Source organism: Lissotriton vulgaris, chromosome 1_1 (assembly GCF_964263255.1).
Source record: "Lissotriton vulgaris chromosome 1_1, aLisVul1.2, whole genome shotgun sequence".
Lineage (NCBI taxonomy): Eukaryota > Metazoa > Chordata > Amphibia > Caudata > Salamandridae > Lissotriton > Lissotriton vulgaris.
Window position 1 is genome coordinate 119849000 of NC_141685.1, and position 21854 is coordinate 119870853.

Below are 21854 nucleotides of genomic sequence, written 5' to 3' on the forward strand. Positions count from 1 at the left end.
TGTCTTGAACTTTAACCTGTTAAAAATACCCCCTCTGCTCACATTACAGGAGCATTTCTTGGACTCTTAGACCCTATTTACACTTCCTCATATCAAAACCAGCCCTGTGACTCCTTTCATGTTTGCAGCTCATTTCAGAGCTGTTTCTTAAGTTCCTTAGGAGCTCCAACCCAAACCCAGAGCTTTTTACGACGACAACCCTAAGTCTGGGTGTCAAACATGGTTCGGCAGGAGCCGCATGCAGGGCTGATAATTCGTATCCCTAAGGCGAGGCGGCGAGTATAATTTTAAAACTTTGTCCCGAACGGATGTCACGACCCTGCTGTCAGCAAGTGTAGTGAGTCATGAGTGCAGTACTGTATGCGCTACTGTGCTGTGAAGGTCCCCCGCAATGGGGGCTTTGGGGGCCTATGTTACGCCCATGGATATCTAGTGTGCCATGATTGTGCACCAGGTTCAGTTTTCTGTAGTCACGCATTTCAATTGGCTCTGGGAAGTGCAGTATTTTTAGGTCTCGTGCCTAGCAGTGCACTACGCAGCAGTGCCTGCGCAGCTAGACATTTAGGGGCACAATTGGATGGCGGGTGGACTTTGTCCGCCCGCCATCGCATCGTACAGGTGGACCGCCCGCTATAAGTGTGGGGGTCCCGTGCCTGCTATTAGGATACACCCGCCACAGTGGTAGGCGCATCAAGCATTCCTGAAATTGTGGCAGCCGGTGCACTCAGCACCGCCCATCATAATGCCAGGAAGGCACATTGTGCACTTCCATGCACAACATGGCAGGGACATCGTGGTGCCTGCCATGTTGTGCATGGAACTGCAGGGGGTACCATAGGTACCCTCCATGTGCACCCCCTACCCCCCTGGAGTCCCTGGGGGCCCACAACCCCTGCCACGGAAAGGTATTCCCAATAGCACTTTGTAATATGGCTGGCGATGTCAAACAGACACCGCCACCATATTGCAGCCTTTTCCGCCCGGTCGCAAGTCGACCTGGGCAGAAATGCGGCGTACGGTCTTTCCATCCACCATGGACCCCCAGCCATTATAATATGGCGGGGGGGTAATTTCTGCAGGGATGGCAAGCGGATCGCCCCCGCATGGCCGGCGGTGGTTCCACCAAAAGTCAGTAAAATGCCAACAGTAGGTGAGGTGTACCCTGTCTGGCTTTTGAATACTCCCAGGAACAAGGGTGGTGCTGTGGCTGATAATTCCGGTGACCTGCTGCTCTGATGTGCCTGATAGCACCATGGGTGCTAATGATGTCTAAGATTGCACCAAATTACAATAACAAATGAGACTTCTTGGAGCCGTGGTCCTCTGATGTATGTATTACTTTGTTACTGTGCTTTGCAGTTTTGAAGTATTGCACAATATTCCTAAATTTGTGTTTTGGCGTTGCCGTTTTCTTTTGCCACCAAAATGGTTTCTAATTAACAAACAAATGGTTCTGTCGGGTATAGACAATTTCTTAGGAGTGGGCTGTAAACAGCTCCAACGCACACAAACAAGCAAAAAACTCTCTGATAGTCAAAGTTTTTATATTATTAAAAACAGATAGAAGAAAAAGAAATACAGTGGGAATTACTTCATTCCACTACATTACAAACAATAACTTAAAATTACGTGAATAGTGACTGTGGTGATTCAGGTGACAAGTGCAACATTTGATTGGTGACATTTATTTACAAAACCATATTATTTACAATAAAATTTCAAACAAAGGACCGGGGGAAGTTTTAAACGATGTGGTTTCTGTCGTTTAAGGGGCCAGTTTTGTATTAGTAAAAGTTCCAAGGAAAATCAGTGGTTAATGTCCATATTCCTGGAGTTCACTTGGCCAATGTTAGAGCGTCGACGTTTCGACCCTGGATGCGCCCCAGTTGGTGGTCGCGGCGGGTCTTTATCAAGACAGGGGGAGGGGGAGGGATCGGTCAAGGCGTGATTTCTTCCAGAGGGTAGCCCGTTGGTCAACCCTTGATCTAGTAACATCAGCGAGCCACGAGCTTTTCCCACGGACAGCTCGGTTGGCGTGCAAATCCAGATCGCCTTTTGACTACATCGCGGAGTATTGATCGCTGATGTTACTAGACGTCGACGCTCTAACATTGGCCAAGTGAACTATACGGGCTTTGCGCCGGCGCTCAATATCCTCCAGCATCCTGCCCCTCTGAAGAGGGATCAGCCCTTGCTGGTGGCTGACTACCTGCCCCCATCACTTAGTGCAGCTGCTGGACCCACCGTGGTTTCAGCCCCCTTCTCAACTCATGGTCTGCATCGATTGAGCAGATATGGAGAAGGCCATTACAAGTATGGGGTGACCCAGTTGAGTCCAACAGTGGTCCAAAAACCAATTATTCATACAGTGAAAAAGTATTTCAAAATCAATCTTTTGTTATGGAGCAGAAATAAAGCTAATGCTCCTACTGGGTAACCTTATCCCAAAAGTACAGTATTTGCGATATTAGATACTTCAATACATACAATAAATGAAATGTAATATCGGCGAAAAGAACAATTTCAAGGAAAAAATCCAAGGACAAAATTCAAGGGAAAATTTCAATGAAAAAATTGGATGTGCAGAGCCTTAACTTAGGTTAACAGTTAATCATCACATTTATTTTAGTTCCCAATTTTTTTTTTAAACATTTCATCATGAGAAACAATGGTTGCTCCAAGGGGAACGTGCAAAGAAACGGTGCTCAAAGGTTTGAGTGAGTGGGGGACTAATCCCAACATGAAGTCTTGGAGGAGAAAGTAGATAGGTTTAAGGAAAGATTGATTGGACTTATCAATCTGGGTGTCCTGGCCCAATTGTATAGTTTACATGGTCTATTTACATTGCTTGGTACAATCACAGATTGTAGTCATCTGTGGCACGTGATCGTTAGGGGCTTAGTAGGTCCGGGTACAGGGGAAGTATTCGTCGACGTTTCGACTGGACTTGTGGCATATGGGACAGTTGGACCTTTGCCTGCGAGTCTTCCTCAGGACAGAATAGTGGTGGGTAGGGAGGCAACCAGCCAGTGGTTTAGAGACCTAAAGGTAATTGAAATAATCATATAGTTCCAAAACTTCGGCTGCCCAGGGGTCAGTCCAGTAGGGCAACTGGATAGTCCAGGCCCTGTGATTCAATCCAAGTCCTGACTGAAATGGCCGTTTCAGTCGGGACTCGGATTGAATCAAAGACCGTGGACTATCTATAGTCATTTCAGTCGGTACTCGGCATAGCACAGCCGCAACCAAACGGAAGACAACAAGAACTTCAATGAATGGATCACCACCTGCACCGACACCCTGGACCCCCTTGAGCACAGCAGCAACCTAACGGAAACCATCAAGAACTGCAGTGATTGGAGCACCACCTGCTCCGACACCCTGGACCCCCTCACGCACAGCATCAACCTAAAGGAAGACATCAAGAACTTCAATGAATGGATTACCACCTGCACCGACACCCTGGACCCCCTTGAGCACAGCAGCAACCTAACGGAAACCATCAAGAACTGCAGTGATTGGAGCACCACCTGCACCGACACCCTGGACCCCCTCACGCACAGCAGCAACCTAACGGAAGACATCAAGAAACGCAATATAGGGATCACCAACTGCAGCAATAGCCTGCCCCGTTCAAGCATACCAGCAACCTAACGGAAGACATCAAGAACTTCAATGAATGGATCACTACCTGCAGCAACACCATAGACCCCCTCAAGCACAGCAGCAACCTAACGAAAGACATAAAGAACTGCAATGAATGGATCACCACCTGCACCGACACCCTGGACCCCCTCAAGCACAGCAGCAACCTAACAGAAGACGTCAAGTACTTCAATGAATGGATCACCACCTGCAACGTCACCCTGGACCCCCTTGAGCACAGCAGCAACCTAACGGAAGACATCAAGAACTAAAATGAAGGGATCACCTCCTGCACCCACACCCTGGGCACCCTCGAGCACAGCAGCAACCTAACGGAAGACATCAAGAACAGCAATTAATGGATCACCACCTGCAGCAACACCCTGGCCACCTCAAGCATACCAACAGCAACCTAATGGAAGACAGCAAGAATTCCAATGAATGGATCACACCTGCAGCAACACCATGGACCCCCTCAAGCACAGCAGGAACCTAACGGAATACATCAAGAACTGCAATGAATGGAACACCACCTGCACCGACACCCTGGACCCCCTCAAGCACAGCAGCAACCTAACGGAAGACATCCAGAACTGCAAAGAATTGATCACCACCTTCACCGACACACTGGACCCCCTCAAGCACTGCAGCAACCTAACAGAAAATATCAAGAACTGCAATTAATAGATCACCACCTGCACCGACACCATGGACCCCCTCAAGCACAGCAGCAACCTAACGGAATACATCAAGAACTGCAATGAATGGAACACCACCTGCACCGACACCCTGGACCCCCTCAAGCACAGCAGCAACCTAACGGAAGACATCCAGAACTGCAAAGAATTGATCACCACCTGCACCGACACATTGGACCACCTCAAGCACTGCAGCAACCTAACGGAAGACAAGAAGAACTGCAATGAATGGATCACCACCTGCACATACACCCTGGACCCCCTCAAGCACAGCAGCAACCTAACAGAAGACATCAAGAACTGCAATGAATGGATCACAACCTGCACCAACACCCTGGACCCCCATGAGCACAGCAGCAACCTAACAGAAGACATCAAGAACTGCAATGAATGGATCACAACCTGCACCAACACCCTGGAGCCCCATGAGCACAGCAGCAACCTAACGGAAGATATCAAGAACTGCAATGAATAGATCGCCACCTGCACCGATATCCTAGACCCCCTCACGCACAGCATCAACCTAATGGAAGACATCAAGAACTGCAGTGATTGGAGCACCACCTGCACCGACACCCTGGACCCCCTCATGCACAGCATCAACCTAACAGAAGACATGAAGAACTTCAATGAATGGATTACAACCTACACCGACACCCTGGACCCCCTCAAGCACAGCAGCAACCTAACGGAAGACAAGAAGAACTGCAATGAATGGATCACCACCTGCACATACACCCTGGACCCCCTCAAGCACAGCAGCAACCTAACAGAAGACATCAAGAACTGCAATGAATGGATCACAACCTGCACCAACACCCTGGACCCCCATGAGCACAGCAGCAACCTAACGGAAGACATCAAGAACAGCAATGAATGGATCACCACCTGCACCAACACCCTGGTCCCCCTTAAGCACAGCAGCAACCTAACGGAAAACATCAAGAACAGCAATGAATGGATCACCACCTGCAGCAACACTCTGGCCCCCTCAAGCATACCAGAAGCAACCTAATGGAAGACTTCCAAAACTGCAAAGAATTGATCACCACCTGCACCGACACCCTGGACTCCCTCAAACACAGCAGCAACCTAACGGAAGACATCAAAAACAGCAATGAATGAATCACAAGCTGCACCAACCAACACCCTGGACACCCCCAAGCACAGCAGCAACCTAACAGAAGACATCAAGAACTGTAATGAATGGATCACCACCTGCATCGACACCCTGGACACCCTCAAGCACAGCAGCAACCTAACGGAAGATATCAAGAACTGCAATGAATGGATCACCACCAGCACCAACACCCTGGACCACCTCAAGCACAGCAAAACTATTCAATATCACGAATACAAGTCAACTGGCACACAGAGGCATTCAGGATGGCGAAGCAGCACAGTAAGCAACTGAAAGCAAGTGGTGAATGAGCCAAGACACCACAAACAAGGAAGTCTTCAAATCTGCCCTGAGATACTTCCAACAGCAAGTCTTAGAGGAGAACGTAGATAGGTTTAAGGAAAGATTGATTGGGTGTTTCAATCTGGGTGTCCTGGCCCAATTGTATAGTTTACATGGTCTATTTACATTGCTTGGTACAATCACAGATTGTAGTCATCTGTGGCACGTGATCGTTAGGGGCTTAGTAGGTCCAGGTACAGGGGAAGTATTCGTCGACGTTTCGATTGGACTTGTGGCATATGGGACAGTTGGACCTTTGCCTGCGAGTCTTCCTCAGGACGGAATAGTGGTGGGTAGGGAGGCAACCAGCCAGTGGTTTAGAGACCTAAAGGTAATTGAAATAATCATATAATTCCAAAACTTCGGCTGCCCAGAGTTCAGTCCAGTAGGGCAACTGGATAGTCCAGGGTCTGTGATTCAATCCGAGTCCCGACTGAAATGGCCATTTCCGTCGGGACTCGGATTGAATCACAGACCCTGGACTATCCATGGTCATTTCAGTCGGGACTCGGCATTGGATAGCAGCAACCTAACGGAAGACATCAAGAACTGCAATGAATGGATCACCCCCAGCACCAACACCCTGGACCCCCTCAAGCACAGCAGCAACCTAACAGAAGACGTCAAGTACTTCAATGAATGGATCACCACCTGCACCGAAACCCAGGACCCCCTTGAGCACAGCAGCAGCCTATCGGAAACCATCAAGAACTGCAATGAATGGATCACCACCTGCACCAACACCCTGGACCCCTCAAGCACAGCAACAACCTAACGGAAGACATCAAGAACTAAAATGAATGGATCACCTCCTGCACCCACAGCCTGGGCACCCTCGAGCACAGCAGCAACCTAACGGAAGACATCAAGAACAGCAATGAATGGATCACCACCTGCAGCAACACCCTGGCCACCTCAAGCATACCAGCAGCAACCTAATGGAAGACAGCAAGAATTCCAATGAATGGATTACACCTGCAGCAACACTATGGACCCCCTCAAGCACAGCAGCAACCTAAACGGAATACATCAAGAACTGCAATGAATGGAACACCACCTGCACCGACACCCTGGACCCCCTCAAGCACAGAAGCAACCTAACGGAAGACATCCAGAACTGCAAAGAATTGATCACCACCTGCACCGACACATTGGACCCCCTCAAGTACTGCAGCAACCTAACGGAAGATATCAAGAACTGCAATTAATGGATCACCACCTGCAGCGACACCCTAGACCCCCTCACGCACAGTATCAACCTAATGGAAGACATCAAGAACTGCAGTGATTGGAGCACCACCTTCACCGACACCCTGGATCCCCTCACGCACAGCATCAACCTAACAGAAGACATGAAGAACTTCAATGAATGGATCACCACCTACACTGACACCCTGGACCACCTCAAGCTCAGCAGCAACCTAACGGAAGACGTCAAGTACTTCAATGAATGGATCACCACCTGCACCGACACCTGGACCCCCTCAAGCACATCAGCAACCTAACGGAAGACATCAAGAACTTCAATTAATGTATCACAACCTGCACCAACACCCTGGACCCCCATGAGCACAGCAGCAACCTAACAGAAGACATCAAGAACTGCAATGAATGGATGAGCAGATGCACCAACACCCTGGAGCCCCTCAAGCACAGCAGCAATCTAACGGAAGACATCAAGAACTGCAATGAATGGATCACCACCTGCACCAACACCCTGGACCCCTTCAAGCACAGCAGCAATCTAACGGAAGACATCAAGTACTAAAATTAATGGATCACCACCTGCACCAACACCCTGGGCCCCCATAAGCACAGCAGCAATCTAACGGAAGACATCACGAACAGCAATGAATGGATCACCACCTGCAGCAACACCCTGGCCCCCTCAAGCTTACCAGAAGCAACCTAATGGAAGACAGCAAGAATTCCAATGAATGGATTACACCTGCAGCAACACTATGGACCCCCTCAAGCACAGCAGCAACCTAAACGGAATACATCAAGAACTGCAATGAATGGAACACCACCTGCACCGACACCCTGGACCCCCTCAAGCACAGAAGCAACCTAACGGAAGACATCAAGTACTAAAATTAATGGATCACCACCTGCACATACACCCTGGACCCCCATAAGCACAGCAGCAATCTAACGGAAGACATCACGAACAGCAATGAATGGATCACCACCTGCAGCAACACCCTGGCCCCCTCAAGCTTACCAGAAGCAACCTAATGGAATACATCAAGAACTGCAAAGAATGGAACACCACCTGCACCGACACCCTGGACAACCTCAAGCACAGCAGCAACCTAATGGAAGACTTCCAAAACTGCAAAGAATTGATCACCACCTGCACCGACACCCTGGACTCCCTCAAACACAGCAGCAACCTAACGGAAGACATCAAAAACTGCAATGAATGAATCACAAGCTGCACCAACCAACACCCTGGACACCCTCAAGCACAGCAGCAACCTAACAGAAGACATCAAGAATGTCAATGAATGGATCACCACCTGCACCGACACCCTGGACCCCCTCAAGTACTGAGCAACCTAACGGAAGATATCAAGAACTCCAATGAATGGATCACCACCTGCACCAACACCCTGGACCCCCTCAAGCACAGCTAAACTATTCAATATCACGAATACAAGTCAACTGGCACACAGAGGCATTCAGGATGGCGAAGCAGCACAGTAGGCAACTGAAAGCAAGTGGTGAATTAGCCAAGACACCACAAACAAGGAAGTCTTCAAATCTGCCCTGAGATACTTCCAACAGCAAGTCTTAGAGGAGAACGTAGATAGGTTTAAGGAAAGATTGATTGGGCGTTTCAATCTGGGTGTCCTTGCCCAATTGTATAGTTTACATGGTCTATTTACATTGCTTGGTACAATCACAGATTGTAGTCATCTGTGGCACGTGATCGTTAGGGGCTTAGTAGGTCCAGGTACAGGGGAAGTATTCGTCGACGTTTCGACTCGACTTGTGGCATATGGGACAGTTGGACCTTTGCCTGCGAGTCTTCCTCAGGACGGAATAGTGGTGGGTAGGGAGGCAACCAGCCAGTGGTTTAGACACCTCATCCGCATTAGAATTCTGTCGGGAAAGGTAATTGAAATAATCATATAGTTCCAAAACTTCGGCTGCCCAGGTTTCAGTCCAGTAGGGTAACTGGATAGATAGTCCAGGGTCTGTGATTCAATCCGAGTCCCGACAGAAATGGCCATTTCAGTCGGGACTCGGATTGAATCACAGACCCTGGACTATCCATGGTCATTTCAGTCGGGACTCGGCATTGCACAGCAGCAACCTAACGGAAGACATCAAGAACTGCAATGAATGGATCTCCACCTGCACCAACACCCCTGACCCCCACAAGCACAGCAGCAATCTAACGGAAGACATCTGGAACTGCAATGAATAGATCACTACCTGCACCGACACCCTGGACCCCGTCAAGAATACAAGCAACCTAACGGAAGATATTGAGAACTACAATGAATGGATCAACACCAGCACCAACTCCTTGGAACCCCTCAAGCATACCAGCAAACAAAAGGAAGACAACAATGAATGGATCACCATCTGCAACGACACCCCGGACCCCCTCAAGCATACCAGCAGCCCAACGTAAGACGTCAAAAACCTCAATAAATGGATCACCACCTGCACCAATCACCATGGACCCCAGCTCACAGGGGGCTCACAGCAGGACATTGCTTCACGCCGTGAGGGGAACGGCTGACATACCTGCTCTCCTTTTCCTGCTGTGAGGGCAACGGCGTATCCTTTTTCTCCTTCTCCTCGCACGGTGCCGTGAGGGAAACGGCCTCGAGGCAAACACGCCGGACCCACTAACGGGCCCAAACCACAACTCCCAGCAGCCACGGGTCTGGCGCAGCGGGAGCAACGTCACCAACGCGCCCGGCGGTGCACTAAGAGTAGGGTGCGCCGAGCGCTCATGGGGCTCACAGCAGGACATTGCTTCGTGCCGTGAGGGGAACGGCTGACATACCTGCTCTCCTTTTCCTGCTGTGAGGGCAACGGCGTATCCTCTTTCTCCTTCTCCTTGCTCTGTGCCGTGAGGGAAACGGCCTCGAGACAAGCACACCGGACCCACTAATGGGCCAAAACCACAACTCCCAGCAGCCCCGGGTCTGGCGCAGCGCGAGCAACGTCACCAACGCGCCCGGCGGCGCATTAAGAGAAGGGCACGCCCCCCGTCCCGCGGGACGCGCGCGGGCGGCGCCGGGCTAAGCCCGGGCAAAGGGCGGGCCCTCTTAGGCCCTCAGAGGCCAGAAGAGACTGGGCTGGGCCACAGATCTTGATTTTGTTATGATTTGTTCAAGACTTGTCAAATTCACGTGAGACTTCGGTGTTTAGTTTTTAATTTTGAACTGTGCATAGTGCGTAAGACTTTTCTCGATTGTGTTCTTTTATATTGCATATAGCCTCTACTGTGCAGGGGCAGGACTGTGTAATGTCCAAATCTAAAGCAGACATGTCTGTTTTCGGCTTGGGCACCATGGATAACTACCTTGTTAAAAAGGTGAACCAGATCAACAATGAGAGATGGGCTTCTTTGGGACTAGCTGGTCTCCCCTTGTTGCATGATGAGGCCTTACCCCTACCGGGGGATATTTCACCAGATAACAGCGATGTTATAACTGATCAGGTTGCTATAACCACAGTAGTACAGGTACATAGGGAGTCACTCGATGTCCTGCCTGATACTTCTATGGAGGAATCAGAGCAGGTGCCACCAGTGACTAGACCTGTGAGATCCTGTAGGAAACTGCAGTCTAAATGTGGGGGAAGCATAGCAAAAAAAGACCTGACCCTCCACGAGTAGTCTGCAATGGCCCTATTGAAGGGCCTTGCCCTGTGGACAGAAATAAAGAGGAGGTTACGCTCATTCATTCTGAGCAACTTGAACTACTTGTTAGCTCTATAGTAGCAAAAATAGAGGCCAAAATGGAAGACCTGTTGGGACCGCTGACCACTAAACTGGACACTGTCTCGCTAGAAGTGGACAGATTGGGTGGAATATTGTCAGCATATTTGGCAACAGTTCCAGCTGGCCCTCCCAAGGTAGTAGATAAGGGCCAGAGTGTTAGGAAAGAGAATGTGCAACAGATCGGTCGGCAAGCTCTTGCCACTGAATCTGCTCCCCCGGCCCAACAACTAGCAATGTACAGAATAGACAACCCATAGTAGAGTCTGATGGCAGGTCTGATTTCAAACATAGAAGGAAAAGTCGTTATATCAATTTGCCCCCGGATTGTGCTCCTTATGTGGCGGTATTAACAAACGTTCCGCCCATTGATAATCTCTCTGCCCAGCCTCATGGGGAATCTCATGATTCCTTAAAAAATAAAACAGTTGCGTGGCTGAATAAAAATTGTGGATTTCCAACTTAATACTCAGACCAAATACTATCAACACGTAGGGTGAACTGGATAGGACCATCTGTCAAGAGTACTAGTGGGGATTGCATTTTTGTAAATTTTAAGCGTGCGCAACATGTGGCAACAGTATTATTAAGGGCGGCCTCTTTAGTTTATAACACGAACAGTGTATGCGTACGCCCACTTGGCTATTTTTATGCCCACCTGATTGTTGCACCCCCTGACTCTAGGAGATTTGGACCATTGTCCCAGTCCTTGACACCGGCTTTGCAGACACCACATATGCATAATGTTAATACTCACTGTTGGAATGACCCCATTGTGGAAATACTTAATAGTCATAATGCTGCGACCCAAGGTGGGAATGGTTTTAATGTAGATATTCAGAACAGATATGATTTGCTCTCTGGTCTGGAGGTGTGTGATTGATGCAAGGAGTGCGTGGAGCAAGGGCAGGAACATGTGGTAGAAGAAGGTCTGGAACTTATACCTGAAGTGTCAGCAAATTGTAGTAATGTCATTTGTTGGAACATTGCGGGATTGGGTTCAAAGATGGGTGATTGTAATTGGAAAAGGTTCATCAAGCAATATTAGATTATCTGCCTCCAGGAGACCTGGTCAATTGAATGTGACTTTTTCCTTGACGGGTACAAATCATTCTATGTTCCCGTGTCTGCATATAGCAGGGGCAGGCCAAAGGGGGGTTTAGTCATATCCATTTCCATTGCTTTACCATGTAATATACGTAGAGTTTTGACTGATAACCCAGGTATTATTGGGCTGATTTTATCTGGAGATAACTGTTTGGCTGGCCTGGTTAATTTTTATAATGGTGTAAATCCATGCTCAGTTCTTAGCCAAGTCTTGGCACTAAATAATTTTATTTGCCTTTCTATGAAAGAATGTCTCCATAACCGCTTGATTATGGGCGATTTCAATGTCCATCCATGTGGTGATCTCTTGTTGAAAAGTATTTCGGATGTGCATTGTGTACGCTCCCATGGCCTACACATGGAACATACAATTTAAATATCAATTTCAAAAAGCTTTATTCGGAGCATAGAAAACATGTCCATAAAAGCACACACAGTTATAAATACAGAACATTTGATCGATTGTAATAAACAAAAACACATAATACATTATTATCCAAAGGGGGATGGAATAAATAGTTAAAATGATTAAAAACACATACTTTTCCTAGCACCAATTGCTTTCAGCAGGAAAGTAGCCGTAAAAAAACAAATGTCCGGGTGGTGCAAATTAAAAAGCAGTTTCATAGACTCGTTAATTGTTCTTACTCCAAATATTTTCAACATAGGCTTTAAGAAGATTTTCCGCAGCTCCCCATACAATTGACACGATAGGAGAAAGTGCATAGGCCCACATGCATCATTGTGACATTTTGCACTTCCTAATTTGCAAAAAATAAGGAATCGCAAATTAAGAAGTGCAAAATGCTATGCATCATTATTTTTGGTATTCATTTGTGATTCGGTAAAAATCGCAATTTTTACCGAATCCCAAATGAATACCGAATTCTTAAGTTAATTTTCGCAATTCCCATTGATTCCTATGGGCCAAAAGGCCCATAGGAGTCAATGGGAATTGCGAGTGGCACTTTGAAAATTTCATGGGTGCAGGGGGGGGTCCAAAGGACCCCCCCATGCACCCCTGAAATGTATTTTTCGCATCATGTTTCACACACACATGTCCTAAGGACATGTGTGTGTGAAACATGAATGTTGAAAAAAAAACATTTTAAGCATTTTAAACACTTTTTCCAAATTTAACCGAGTGGTTCAACCACTCGGTAAATTTGGCACCCTAATTGCGAATTTACAGTTTTAAATTTAATGATGCATTGCTTTTAAGAAATCGCACATCTGCGACTTCTTAAAAGCCCCCGCAATTTTAGAACTCGCAAACATGTTACGAATTCTAAAATTGCTTCATGCATCCCAAAAAGCACTTTTGCATTCGCAAACGGCCGATTTTAAGGAATCGCACCGTTTGCGACTACAAAAATGCTTGATGCATGTGGGCCATAGTGCTTTGCTCAGCATTATTATCACAGGCACAGGGTCCGGATGGGCGCATTTTTACATTAGGGCACGCTACCAGATGATGCATTGTTCCCATCCTCATCCTGGTCAGCACAAACTGGTGCGAAACTCTTGTCACCTGTATCAAGTACGGATGAAGTCCAATAAAATCATTCAGACTATTATACATCATACAGGTAGACAGACTTGATTCCTCCAAAGCACGCCTCTCTGCACAATAATTCAAGAAGGTGGCTTTCAAATTAGACTTGGGAATTTCAGAGGCACAGTATCGATCATTGGACACATTGAACCCAAAAACCTTCTGGAAACTATCAATCGTATATTTGATCCAGGGGATCTTTAGATGCTCGTCCAAGGAAAGGCAATCATCGATGATGGCTCTATTCAGGGAGGTACCCTCATTCAGCCATACCGAGCGCCACAGTAAAAGGGGTCTTAACATGATCATGTCGTTCAAAAATTGGATCCCCAATTCCTTATGTACCAAGTTATTAGAGGTAGATTTAGGCAAACACAGGAGCCTTTTCAGAAAATTATTCTCCTCCACCTGCAGACTCCCGGCTGATGACACACCCCATACTCCGGCCCCATAGAGGGCCGCGGAAAGACATCTTGATTGGAAAATATTTAACATGTCTTTAATACGCCTATTCCCCAACTTCTTGGCAAATACAAATACCCCATTAGCACTCCTCGTCATCTTTGTTTTAACAGCTTTATGTTCTACATCCCAATTACCGTTTTTGGAGAATGTAATCCCCAAGTAACAGAAGTTATCAACTTTTTGGACCGGTTCACCTTCTATGGAATAATGGGAATTAAGTCTCGTTTTAGATTGTCCTGTCCCACACTCCATAACATAGGTTTTTGTCCTATTAATCACCAGCTTCCTACTTTTGATGAACTGTACAAACCTGTCCATCAAACATTGGAGGCCTAACGGGGTCCTGGACAGCAGCACGGCGTCATCCGCATAGAGTAACACAGGGATGTTAAGGTTGTTAACTCTCGGGACGTCCGCCGCAACTGTTTGTAGAACAGAATCCACCTCATTAATAAAGAGTGTAAAGAGCAGGGGTGCTAAAACACACCCCTGCCTTATTCCCCTTCCGATCCTGAACTTGCTTGTACACTCCCCATTAGGACCATAACGAACACTGGTGCATAGTTTTTCGTACAGGCGGGCCAAGAAGTAGACTATACCTTCAGGGGCTCCCATTTCGATCAGTTTGGCCCAAAGTATAGCGTGGTCTACCATGCCAAAAGCGCTGCTAAGGTCAGCGAAACATAAATAAATAGACCCTTTTTTAGCCTGGGTATATTTCCCAACCAAAAGTTCTAAATTCAAGCATTGCTCGATGGTGCCACGACCCTTCCTAAACCCAAACTGACTGTCGGTTAAGATCCCGTTGGTCTCTGCCATTCCTCTAATCTGACTAGAAGGACCCGGCTCATAACTTTTACCGATGAATCCAGTAAGGATATCGGCCGGTAATTTTTTGCGTCACCCCGGTCACATTTTTTAAAGATGGGAACAATTATTGATTCAGCCCATGTTGACGGTATCTCACAACTAATTGCTCCATTAAATGTTTTTACCAACAATGGGCCCCATATCTCCGGGGCTGTCTTATACACATCTATGGGCACCCCATCTGGTCCCTGGGCCTTCCCTCCCTTACTGGCTCTAATACTGTCCATGACCTCTGGTATGGTGATATTTAAGGCAACAATAGGCCAACCATCTCCAATCGGGACCGGGCCATTGCCAGAGTCAAAAATAATGGAAAAATGTTGAATCCATGATTCCTTATTCACATTAGATGTTAGCTCCGGTATTTTCTCGTCCTTAAGAAATGGGCAGTTCACAGTAGCCCAAAACAATGTACAGTTCTTCAATTCAGCCGCTTTGCTAAGGTTATCCCACGCTTCCTGCTGTAGTTCAGCCTTTCTGCGCTTAAGGGTCGAATTGTAGTCCAGCCTAAGTTGGGTCACCAGACTCTTGTCTCTAGGTTTAACTGCAAAGGCCTCTTTGAGGTCTTTCCTGGCGGTAGAACATGCATGGTCAAACCACCCCCTTTTTTGTCTACTCTTGTGCCCAGCTACTCTAGTGAACTTCTTGTTAATGATTGCGTTAATTCTGCCAAAGTGATTTACACTATCAGCCGTGATTTCTTCCTGTTCGAGGATCGCCGTGATTTCTGTCATACAGCTGTTAATGATAGAGTCAGATGTTATTTCGGCTTTATCCCCTTTCCACCTCAGCCTAAAACCATTGGGTCTGTGAGGTTCAATATTAGCAACAACAGTACCCGAATCGGAAACGGGGGCAGGTTTCCAGATCATGGCTTCAATAGTTAAGCAGTTATGGTCACTTAGCATAACATCCACCACCATTGGTTCTGAGCACAAGGGGATTACATGCACATAAAATCAATGCCAGTATTAGCCACCCTCCCTCTGAAAGTCGGTAGATTTTCTCCTAAGTCATTCTTTCCATTTTCCATTTTCCAAAATTTCCATGTCATAATCTATCAGAAAACTGTTCAGGGTTTCTCCATACAGATTATGGGGAAAATGAACATTGGCATCCCCCGAACGATCATAGACACCACATAGCTTCTGAGATGATAAGGGACAAACTGAAATATTAAAATCCCCCACGAAAATAAATTCATAAACATCATTAAAAATTTTCATAATACTACTTAGCGCGTTTTCTAAGTCATTAATTACTGTGTGCCTGGTACCATCAAATATATTATTATAAAAATTTATCAAAAGAATATTTCTACACGCTTCTTGTGCTAGCCATAGAATTTGGGAGTGAGCCCCCACTAATACATGCTTTTTTACCAAAATTGGTAACTTGACCGAAAGTAAAACCAACAACCCCCCTTTTGCTCTGCCAGAGGATGATGCCAAGGCAGGGAGTTCATACGATACAAAGCCATCAATACCCTTGAAGCTTTTGCACCATGTTTCCTGCAGGCAAATAATATCAAATAAACCAATAAATTCTTTCAATCCTAAAATATCTTCCTTGGCCGTCAGGCCAGCAATGTTCCAACTGGCAATATAGCAAGTTTCACAATTCCTACAGTGGCTAACGTTTGGCGGGCCATCACTAGATATGGACAGGTTCTAAATTAAAAAGTTCAGTGTTATACATAACATTCTCCTCTTTTCCTTCAGTGGACATACAGTTTGTAATCACATTACCAACCAATTCATTTTCAGACGTGTTTGACTCTCCATTACAATTTTTGTTAACATCCCTCCCGATTCCAGATCCCGTCTGATGTCAATCATTTTGGTCCATGAAACTCAAGGACTGGTACCTGTTCTGGATTGGGACTTGGTAGACCATCCCATTAGCAGAAGAAAAAATACTATCACATGTGGGTACAAAGTTGGGGGTGTGTGTTACATATCTGTTCCCGCCGGGGACAGAGTTCAACATGTGCATAGGCAGAACAGGTCTGCCATCAAGAAAACCAGGGCTAAAGGTGTTCAACACAGGTCTATTTCCAATATGTGAAAAGTTAAAGTTAGTAGCCCCCTCTCTACAATTAGCAGAAGGCAACCTGTTAAGATGGTTATAGAAATAGCCCAATGGTCCTGCGACAACATCTGTCTCTGACTGCGTTATTGCAGCTGCCCTAAGCAGGACCGTCGCAACATGTTGCGGGTGTTTAAAATGTATAATCACGCAGTCACCCCCACAGGTCTTCCGGGTATTACCAATCCAGTTAACCCTTCTTATAGATATAATTTGATCAGAGTAGCCAACTGGATAACCGCAATGGCGGTTCAACAATGAAATTGTTTTGTTTTTTAAAGAATCCCCAGACTCCTGGATATCTGGGGTCTGGGTTAAAGCCGGGACATTAGTTAAGACCACAACATAGGGTACACATTCAGGGGGAAGGTCTACTGGTCATCTACATATCCTTACAGGTACCCCATCAGTCCCCCCTATAGCGGTTGGTATGGCTGAAACAACTGGCACCGGCACAGTCTTATCTCTATTTGGTGCTGGTAATGTTCTTGCGTCAGGGTTTAAACCTACAGGCACTACGGCTACTGACGCAACCGCTGGTACCTGCAGAGGTCGACCCGTATCAAGGTCTAATGGGCGAGCCAATACAGGTGTCACCTTTGGTGCTTGTTTTGCTACAGTCGTAGCAGGGGGGGGCGCTATTTACGTGGCGAGGCCTTCCCTTATCTTGTTTAGGTGCAGGATGAGGGCATGTAGTATCTTTTAAAATTGATATGGATTTATCCAAATTAACTACATGCTGATCCACCGCAGCCCTCAGTCTCAGTACTTCTGCCCACAATTCTTCAATTTTAGCTAATAAAGGCTCCACAACCAACTTCAGTTTATCATCAATAGTAGTCACTAGCAGATCAATTTGGTCAGTATTGATGGAAACACAATTGTCTTTAGATGATGCCCCTTTTTCATCAATGTTCTCCTTATATGTGGTGTCCTTTTTTTTCCTAGCCGAATGGCTTCCCCGTTTAGGAGCAGTTTTCCTACACGCTCTCATAAATTTTGTTGCCCTGGTGGACTGTTGAGGGGTGCCTTCAAGGGTCTCAGATGGGTTCGATATATCTTCCACCACAGTAAGGTCATCAGGGGCCTCAGCATTAGTGGATTCAACATCAATACAGGTGTTATTGGTCTCAACTGCTATAATAGTATCATTGATTTTATTGATATCCGCATTAATAGGATCCAGAAATGAAACCAAAGGGAGTTCAGGTAAGTTACCTTTGCCAAGCGATTTCCTTCTGTCACTATTAATTCTGGTGACTACTTTCAGGAGGTAATTATCCGGTAAAGTAGATTGAATGGACATGTTGGGGGTAATTCCAGAGTCACAAACAGTTATGAGGTCACAATCAAGGTTTTATAAACAGCAAATCGCTACCAGCCCGACCAAATAGGACTCGTACTCACGATTAAAGTCAAGGGGGGTGGCCCGTCCCGTCCCTGGTCGTCCCCGGACGGCCACAGACGGCCCGCCCTCTGCCCGGGCTCCGCCCGGCGCCACCCGCGCGTGTCCGCGACGCGGAGGAAGCTCTCGTTATTTCAGCGCCTCCGGGCGCGCTCCGCCGGAAGTGGGCATTGTAAAGCTGCAGGGCAGGCTGGGAGGTGTAGTTCTCCCCACTCAGCGGCCGAGTGATGGTAACTACTCGGCGGCGGGGGAAACCACAGCGTCAGGGACCCAGCGCTGCCAGGGACCACAGGTAAGGCGTGTGACCCCCTCTGATGTCCTCTCGGGTCTGTAGATGTCCCCCGCTCCTCAGTGGGAGCTCTCGTTATTTCAGCGCCTCCGGGCGCGCTCCGCCGGAAGTGGGCGTTGTAAAGCTGCAGGGCAGGCTGGGAGCTGTAGTTCTCCCCACTCAGCGGGCGAGTGATGGTAACTACTCGGCGGCGGGGGAAACCACAGCGTCAGGGACCCAGCGCTGCCAGGGACCACAGGTAAGGCGTGTGACCCCCTCCGATGTCCTCTCAGGTCTGTAGATGTCCCCCGCTCCTCAGTGGGAGCTCTCGTTATTTCAGCGCCTCCGGGCGCGCTCCGCCGGAAGTGGGCGTTGTAAAGCTGCAGGGCAGGCTGGGAGCTGTAGTTCTCCCCACTCAGCGGCCGAGTGATGGTGACTACTCGGCGGCGGGGGAAACCACAGCGTCAGGGACCCAGCGCTGCCAGGGACCACAGGTAAGGCGTGTGACCCCCTCCGATGTCCTCTCGGGTCTGTAGATGTCCCCCGCTCCTCAGTGGGAGCTCTCGTTATTTCAGCGCCTCCGGGCGCGCTCCGCCGGAAGTGGGTGTTGTAAAGCTGCAGGGCAGGCTGGGAGCTGTAATTCTCCCCACTCAGCGGCCGAGTGATGGTAACTACTCGGCGGCGGGGGAAACCACAGCGTCAGTGACCCAGCGCTGCCAGGGACCACAGGTAAGGCGTGTGACCCCCTCCGATGTCCTCTCGGGTCTGTAGATGTCCCCCGCTCCTCAGTGGGAGCTCTCGTTATTTCAGCGCCTCCGGGCGCGCTTCGCCGGAAGTGGGCGTTGTAAAGCTGCAGGGCAGGCTGGGAGCTGTAGTTCTCTCCACTCAGCGGCCGAGTGATGGTAACTACTCGGCGGCGGGGGAAACCACAGCGTCAGGGACCCAGCGCTGCCAGGGACCACAGGCAAGGCGTGTGACCCCCTCCGATGTCCTCTTGGGTCTGTAGATGTCCCCCCCATGGAACATACACTGGAAGGGGAATTACTCAATGATCTATTGAACGATCTAGACCTGATAACAGCTATGGAATTGAGGGACCCTACTAAGTGTTTTCTTACCCCAACCTTTAAAGGGCATGGACGGGGAACTTTCATTGACTTTGTGTTACTCACATTGCCAATGCAGTCTTTTGTGGACTGCTTCTCAATGGAAAATAGTGAATTTAGTGACCACAACCCGCTCATTTTTCAGCTGAAGGGCCCCTGGGTGGTTAAGGAAACTCGGAACCATGTTTTAGGTAGGCTTAGCACAACTGATGGAAGACGCCGCCTCAGATGGTCTATGATCTCTGCGGACGTGCTATACAGAAAAATAATGGACACTTGTACAGATGAAATCTTGAGCTGTACTTCAGCTGGGTCTGAACCAATTAGGGTCCTGGACGCTTTTCAAAATCTGTCGGACAAAGTATCTCAGCTGATGCTGGCTCCTGTAAAAAATACGGAAGCCAGGGGACCTAGATGGTTTAATCAGGATTGTTCGAGAGCAGCACGCAATTTAAGGTTGGCCCTGGCAGCTAAACCCAGAGTAAAACTGACTGTTCAAGCGTGTAGGAAAGAATATAAATCAGTTATTGCCACACGCAAGGACCGTCTAAGAGAGGAGGCTTGGGATGAGATCCTTGACCCTGATATCTTGCAGTGTAGCTCCAGATTTTGGGCAATGATAAAGAAACCCTTCCTCGTGCAGGATTCGAGTGATGGCCTGGAATCTTGCATAACTAAGGATGAGTGGGAAAATCATTTAAAAAAATTATACTGTTGCACGTCAACGGAAACTTCTAATTTTCCTTTTGGCGATAGCGATAGTGTTATTAGGTTTGAAAGAGCTGAGATTATGGAGGGCATAGCTGGACTGACAGCGGGGAAAGCTCCGGGCCCTGATTGGATCCCTCCTGATCTGTATAGGTCTGATCCTAGTTTTTGGGCTCCCATACTGGAGGCGGTTTTTAACGCAGCTGCAACAGCTGGTTGTCCACAATCATGGGGGGTCTCCACAATTGTCCCAGTTTTTAAGAAGGGGGACAGGAATAGTCCACTCTGTTATAGGCCAATCTCACTAATTGATTCTATGGTTAAAATAGTTGGCAGAATGCTACTGCAGAGATTGTCGGACTGGGCGTTGGAAAAGAACATCATGTCCATCGAGCAGTACGGCTTCTGCGGTGGACGTTCGACTATAACACAGTTCCTCAATATCTTCTTAATTTTAAGCAAGTATACTATAGCGCAGAAGGGTATAATACACCTTGCCTTCATGGATTTGTCATCTGCCTTCGACTGTGTCAACAGGGGAAGGATGTGGCAATCCATGAGGGCAAAGGGTGTTGATAACGGGATAATTAATTTCTTTGTTGATCTACACAGCAACACTAGTGCCAATGTAAGTATTCTAAGGATTTGGGCGTAACCAGTAATTTTGAAATCAGGAAGGGGGTGCGCCAAGGCTGCATTCTAGCCCGCTTTCTTTTTAATTTCTATATCAATGATCTTGATAGCGACCTGCAGAATATCCAACTGTCCTAGAGTCGGTAGGCGGGGTATTCCTGTTCTTTTTTATGCAGATGATGCGGTTTTAATTTCTAGAACTGAGAGGGGACTCCAGGCACTGCTTAAGGCTTTTAAACAGTTCATGCTAGATAGAGACTTATTGGTCAATAATTCTAAATCTTATATAATGCAAGTTGGCCAACAGCCAAGCAGAAACTTTTTGTTTAAGCTAGATGATGTAGTGATCCCTGTATCAAAATCATTCTTGTACCTTGGGGTCACTTTTGATAACAAACTTAGTTGGGGTCCATATCTTGTCAAGAAGAAAGGCGAATTGGCCAGGGTGAACGCTTCTATTTTTAATTTTGCAGCAAAGCTTGGGGAAAAACCCACCAGTGCCATGATGAAACTTTATAATGCGAAATCGGTGGCAACTGCTGTTTATGGAAGTGAACTGTGGGGTTATGTTGTGGGGGAGCAGTTTCAGACCACTGAGAATTCTTTCATGAAGCGCCTTTTGTGTGTACAGCCGGAACTTCTAATTTTATGACGAGCTGGGGGCACATTATTTAAATGACAACTTCTCTTTACGCCCGCTGATATGCTGGCTTAATTGGTGGTTAAACGAGGTCATTCCACTGACTCACTTGATCATGAAAGACTTTTTGTCCCTGGACAACGCAATGGGTACCCCATGGCTAAAATACTTGAAAACTAGCTTCTCCAGGTTCGGTCGTCTGGATCTGTTCGAACATCCGAGTAGGATTGTAGAAAGG

The 21854-nt window shown here is 47.4% G+C and overlaps 1 protein-coding gene and 1 pseudogene across 1 annotated transcript in view; one reads left to right on the plus strand and one right to left on the minus strand.

The window, feature by feature from the left end:
* Positions 1 to 21854, minus strand: part of LOC147737708 (uncharacterized) — a 72801-nt gene that overhangs the window by 30400 nt on the left and 20547 nt on the right. The gene's annotated exons all lie outside the window — the stretch shown is intronic.
* LOC147737709 (uncharacterized) lies at positions 10298 to 11654 on the plus strand (annotated as a pseudogene).